We start from the raw sequence: 5,782 nt of genomic DNA on the forward strand, positions 1-5,782 counted from the left end.
GAGGGGCGTGCGGAGGCGGGGAGGAGGCAGGGTTTGCGGAGCCGCTGAGCGCCCCGTGGGCCCGCTGCGCTCTGGAACCGCTGCCGGGTGGGTTTGGGGATGCCCGGGGGGCTGCTGGACCCCGCGCTCGGGCTACGGCCGGGGTTCATCACGGAGAGCTTCCCGGATCCCTGGCCTCCCCTGGCCTTTCCAGAGCCTTTCCCGTGTTTCCTCCCTGCCTGAGCTTCCCGGGAATCTCACGTGGTGCCTGCATTCCCCCGGGAATGGGCACAGCCTCTCCCCAAACCACGGCTGCCTCCGGCCCTGTGCCCGGGGAGCAGCTCCTGCCTTCCCCACCCGGCCCGAGTGCACACGAGGAGCTCAGGAATTGAATTAAAGCCATTTCGGGGGAAGGAATTTGTGTTAGATCCTTCTGACTGCCGGCGGGGAGAAGTGGCAGGAGGGAGCATCAAACCTGTCCGGGGGCAGAGCTGGAATCTGGGATCCTGGGAAGGGCTGGGGACAGGAGAAAGGATGTCTCCCGTTTTCCCGTGCTTTGGAAGCAGGACTTTCTGTGATCTCCCTGCCCAAGCGGAAGTGTTTCAAATCACACCTGCCATTACCATCCGACTTAGCATTTTTGGACGGGTTGCTGGGTTCAAAAGGAGGCAATCAGACAAACCGTGGGGAGCCAGGCTCCTGGCACGGAGCTGGCAATCACTGGGTCACCCCAGCCCGTGGCTGCACACGAATCAGTTCCTGCACAGCTCCTGGCGCTCGCCTTTCTCTGAAAGTCTCCCTCGTAATTACCATTGCAGTGGGAGGTCTTGCACATCCTGTTTCTCCGAAAAATCAGGGTGTTGACTCGCAGGCAGATTAAAGCCAAAAGGCTCAACTGGTTCCTCCCCTGTGTTTCGCTGTGCAAGGACTGTGCCACTCCCGGGCAGCCCAGCTCAGTGGCCACTGCCCCGAGCAGCCCGAGGCAGCTGAGTGAGGCAACCCCACGTGGATTTTGGGTTGCCTAAATACAGCCATGTCCCAGGATTTACCCTTTTTCCTTGCTCAGCCAGCAGGTCTCCATGAGACAAGACACTCAGCCAGAGCTCACAGAGCAGTACCAGCTCCCTGGCAGTGCCACAGCTTTCCAACGGAGGAGCCTGGTGAGTATTTTGCTCCCTTTGGAAAGACCACAGGCACAAGGAGCAGCATCAGGAGCAGCAGCATCACCAGTTGTGGTCACCCCTTGGGGCAGCCAAGGCCTCGGGATGGTGCAGCATCCAAACCTCGATGCCCTCACGCCCTAGGGCAGCACCTCCACATCTCACTGCTTCCAGAAAACTTCCATTTTTAGACATTCAGCATCGTTTAAAAGAGAAATAGAAACACCACCCAGAAAGCATTAATCTAGGCACAAGCTGTTTGAGGAGTTTAGTTTCTTCTAGGAAATTATTTCCATGGAAAATCTTCAAGGATCCTGTAGATGCCATGTGGAGCGTGACAGGGTATGGCATTGGGTTATTATTTTATCACACTATTATTTTTATCCAAGCTCATGTTAGGAAGGAATTCTCCAAATCCACTCAATGTCTTTAACCCATGGAGGGAAAGATAATATTTCTGTCTAACCCAGGAGACTGGAAAGAGCAGAGACTGGAGAAAACAGAAAGAAACATTTTCCATATAGGATTTTTATTTGAAGTAGAAGCTCAGCTGGTCACTAACCCTGAAATTGCCCCTGTACCTTTATACAGAAGCCTCTTGATACCGTGGCTACCAGGGCGTGCTTAAGGCAAAGCCTGTCCCATGGGTGTTTCCAGAGCTGGAACCAGGCAGGTAAATAAGAATCTGAGATTTTTTAAACAACATGGAGGATTTAGGCAAAAAATGCTCCATTGTTTCTAATTTAGAGGTTTTGCTACTGGTGGCATGTCCTGGAAAGCTCCTTTCCATACTGGGTGATGTTCTCCTCCATCCCCAGGCTGCTTGGGACAAACTGGGCAGGACACACTTCTGCAAGGGAGAACACCCCTGGCATCCCACAGCTGCTTGTTCTGTCCCGTGTCCTTGCAGCATCCACAAATGAGCCAAAACCCCCTCGTTCCTTGATTATTTGGCACTTTTGCTTCCTGCACAGGCTGGTGTCCTCCCTTTCTGTCTATGGAAGCTTTTGGATGCATCTCCAAGAGTTACAGGCCCGGGTCTGGCCCCCCCCAGGAGCCCCTACAGAGCAGAACATCTTGGCCTCTTTCTGGGTCAAATAACTTCAAGCCCTGAATGATTTTGAGCCAGGGTTTAGATTCAATATTTAAATGCAGGTGTTGCCCATGCACAGAACAAGGTTTGTGCTTAGTGGTGACAAGGGGATGCCTAAATGAAATCCATGTGGATTCAGTTCCCAGTTTGAATCCTGACCTGCCGTGACTTTGGGTGGCCACAGCACCTCCCCTGCCAAAGGGAGGAGGTGTCACTGTGCCCATTTGCCATGTCAGAGGTGAGGTCACATTTGATGCACAAGGTGCTGTGACTCCTTCAGAGGAAGGTGGAGGAAAAGGAAGAATTGCTCATGTACAAACCGGCTGCTTTGTTGTGTGGGATCAAAACAGAGAGGTGTAGGAATAAAAGATAAATTATTCCACAAGAAAATTGCTTTATAATAAACATTTCTATGTGAGAAGCTTGAAAGGAATGGGAAATTCAAGCCTCATGCTTGATGCTTGAGCTTTCCGAGCTGTGCTAAATGGCAGTAAGATGAGGTTACATTTATTTCTTGCAGCAGACTGTCCTCCAGGGCCACACCAGTTATTTTATCTCGTGTGTCAATAGGAAACGTTCCCAAACAGGAGGTGTTCACACAGGGATCAGCACCAAACACGAGTTCCATTGTCTCACCCAGCATACATTTCAGTCCTGGAGAGTTTTAAAAGTTCGCTAAATCAGGAATGGAAAGTCTGCTCCTTCCTCTCAAAAGGGGATTGCACAAGGGTTGCTTGGCCAGGCTGCTGTGAACCTGATGTCACATCAGCAGAAATAGCCACCTCTGCAGGGCGAGTCAAGGCCTGAGCTGCAGAGGGACGGGTTTGCTTCGCTCTGAGCACACCTCGCCAGCCCTGCAGACGTTTCCTGGCTGTGCTGGTAGCCAAGGCATTCCACGGAGCATCTCGAGCCTCCTCGAGCAGGAAGGGCTGGAGCAGAGGACAGGGGTGGGATCCATCCTGGATCATGCTGCAGGCGTGCTGGAGCACGACCTGGGTGTGCAGGGGGCACCTGTGCTCAGCTGCTCCTTGCTTTGTCCCTTCCTTCCCCTCCCTCCACCCATCGCGCTGGGAAGAAGTGGAAACTGGGAAGGTAGAGCAGGATTTTCACAACTGTGTCTTCCACTCTCTGCACAAGGGTTTGGCATGCAGGGCTCTTCCCTCAAGGAAAAGGAGGGCTCATCCTCAAATCTCGGCTTTAAACCATCCAGAAATCTGAACCTCCCTTCTCCCCTCGAAGCAGGAATTTGTTTGCCAGATCTGCCCTTCCCTGCCCTGCTCACCACGCCCTGGGATCGGAAATGTCCTGGGAAAACCATGTGCAGCAGGTTTGGGAAGCTGCCCTGGTACTTGTGTCTGACTGAGAGCTTCCAATAATCATCCCAGTTACACCAGCTTGCACTGCTGAGGCACTTACCACTTGCAATATTGTTTTAAGGGAAATTATTTAGCCATCATCAAGGCCAGAAGAAAGTTTTATTGGGCACCTCAGGATCAGAGGGTAAATCAAGCTCAAATGAACATCACAGGATCATCTAGTTCAACCTAGCTGGGATTTTTCAGACTTAAATGAAGAGAATGGTGGAGGTTTCCCATGGAGCCACTTGCAAAGGGCCCATTTCCCCAGCGATCTCTGCCTTGTCCAGAACCGGCCTTTACTCAGCACAACTGCAGGATTAGGTGTGTGGATGCCAGCAGGATGAGCCTGCCATGCAGAGCTCTCCTGATGAGAAAGATTCCCCTCCTCACATTTTGGCTGTAGGGTTTCATTGTAGCCTGGTTTCTCGTGCCCCACAGACAGGGCTCAGTCCTGGTCCAGCACCCAGCACCCTGGCTGGAAAATCTATTTATCCCCTGTCCCTCTGCCCACACTGCTGGAGGGACTAAATGCCCCATAAAATGGGGAGAGAAATGCCCCATTTGTACCTGGGCAGTCCCTGGGCAGGATTGTCTGACATCTCTTGTGTACAAATACAGAAGTGATGCCAAGGCACACGAGCCCCCTGTGTGGCCCAGGGCTTCTCACCACCCTGCAGCGGCCCTTGGCTGCGCTGAAGGGACCAAATCCTTCCTCTTGAACCAGAACCTCCATCTCACACCCATCACTACTTTGTGGAGAAGACTTAACTAAACCCATCCATTCTTTACCCAATTAAAGGATCAGAAGAGAAGAAACAGTGCAGAAAAGTTCCCATTGGTGCCCCTGAGGGAAGCCCTAGCCATGGCCTGTGGACGAGGAGAACAGGCCTGGCAGAGCAGGGCATTCTCTGCAGGACTGGGGGCCAGGCCGTGCCAGGGGGGTGGGATGCTGAGCCATGAGGGGACACTCGGGCCAGGGCTGCCCCAGGTGTCCCCCAGCCCTCGAGCTGCACTGGTAGAACAGGATGGGGCCACACTGCCAACCAAGCCTCTCCCTGCACATCCCAGCTCCACCTCCCACCTGCCCTTGGGGGCTCTGCCAGTGCCCACACGTGCCAAGAAGGAGAAAAACCCTTCAGGGCCCCCTCTGAGGAGCAAACACCCAAGAACTGGGTGAGGACAGCGTCCAACAGACCCCAGAGGAGAACCTCCCGCCAGGAGTGGAGATCTGATGGCTGCTGGGGCACCTTGGGAGCCTGGGCCCCATTTGTAAAGACAAATAACGCATTTGGGATGTCTCCCTGCCTGTGAGAAGGTGTGAGCTCCTCAGGGCTCACCTGAGGAAGGCACGGATGGTGTCCAGCGCACCAGCCGTCCCACCACACCAGCAGCAGTGTCCAGGGCCAGCAGCAACTTCAGCTCCTTCAGACCTGACCACAAGAGCTTGTGTCTGCCTAAAAAACCACAGAGAAGCATTCCCAAGCCCTGCCTCGTGTTTGGACATGGGCACAGGCACATCCAGCTCCCCTAACCTTGTCCAACCCTCTCACACTTCAAAGGTGTGTGCTTGCAGGGCCAGGCTTCAGCCCTGCGCCTCTGACCAGCTCCAGTGGCCTGCAAGCGGCAAGTGATGGCGTGCAGGGTTTGCCCAGGCAATTCCAGTGTACTGGGGGTTTTCCCAGCTCCAGTTGGAGCCTCCTGTTAGACTCTGCAGTCTTTAATTGGGGCTGATTTACGGCATTTTTATTGCTGCAGACAGCCAGCAGTTGGCACAGCAGGCAGCTTTAATATTACTTTTGCATTTTGTTATTGAATCACTAGCTCGGAAGGCAATTGCAGGGCTTTTTATAGCTGCAGCCTGGCATCACAGCTCCTCCCTGGGCTTTGGAGAGCTCACTGGGCCCCTCAGGGCCAGCGGGAGCACGGCCAGCTGACCAGCAGCGGACCCGAGCACCAGGCAGGAGTTTGTGTGAGCAGCTCAGGGAGCCAGCCCTGCTCAGCAGCTCCAGCACCACGGCCACGGTTCAGCCCCAGCTCTGGGGCTCATCATGGCATCAGTGGCCTGGAAGGTTGGCCTTGAGGTTCTTACCTGGAGATTTTCACCCTCTCAGGCTGCAAAACTCAGCTTCTGCTGTGGAACAGGAGACACGGTCCAGGCTGGACCTCGAGGTCCCAGTCACTCCCCACTCAGG

The sequence above is a fragment of the Corvus brachyrhynchos genome, unplaced genomic scaffold, assembly GCF_000691975.1.
Source record: "Corvus brachyrhynchos isolate BGI_N302 unplaced genomic scaffold, ASM69197v1 scaffold236, whole genome shotgun sequence".
Lineage (NCBI taxonomy): Eukaryota > Metazoa > Chordata > Aves > Passeriformes > Corvidae > Corvus > Corvus brachyrhynchos.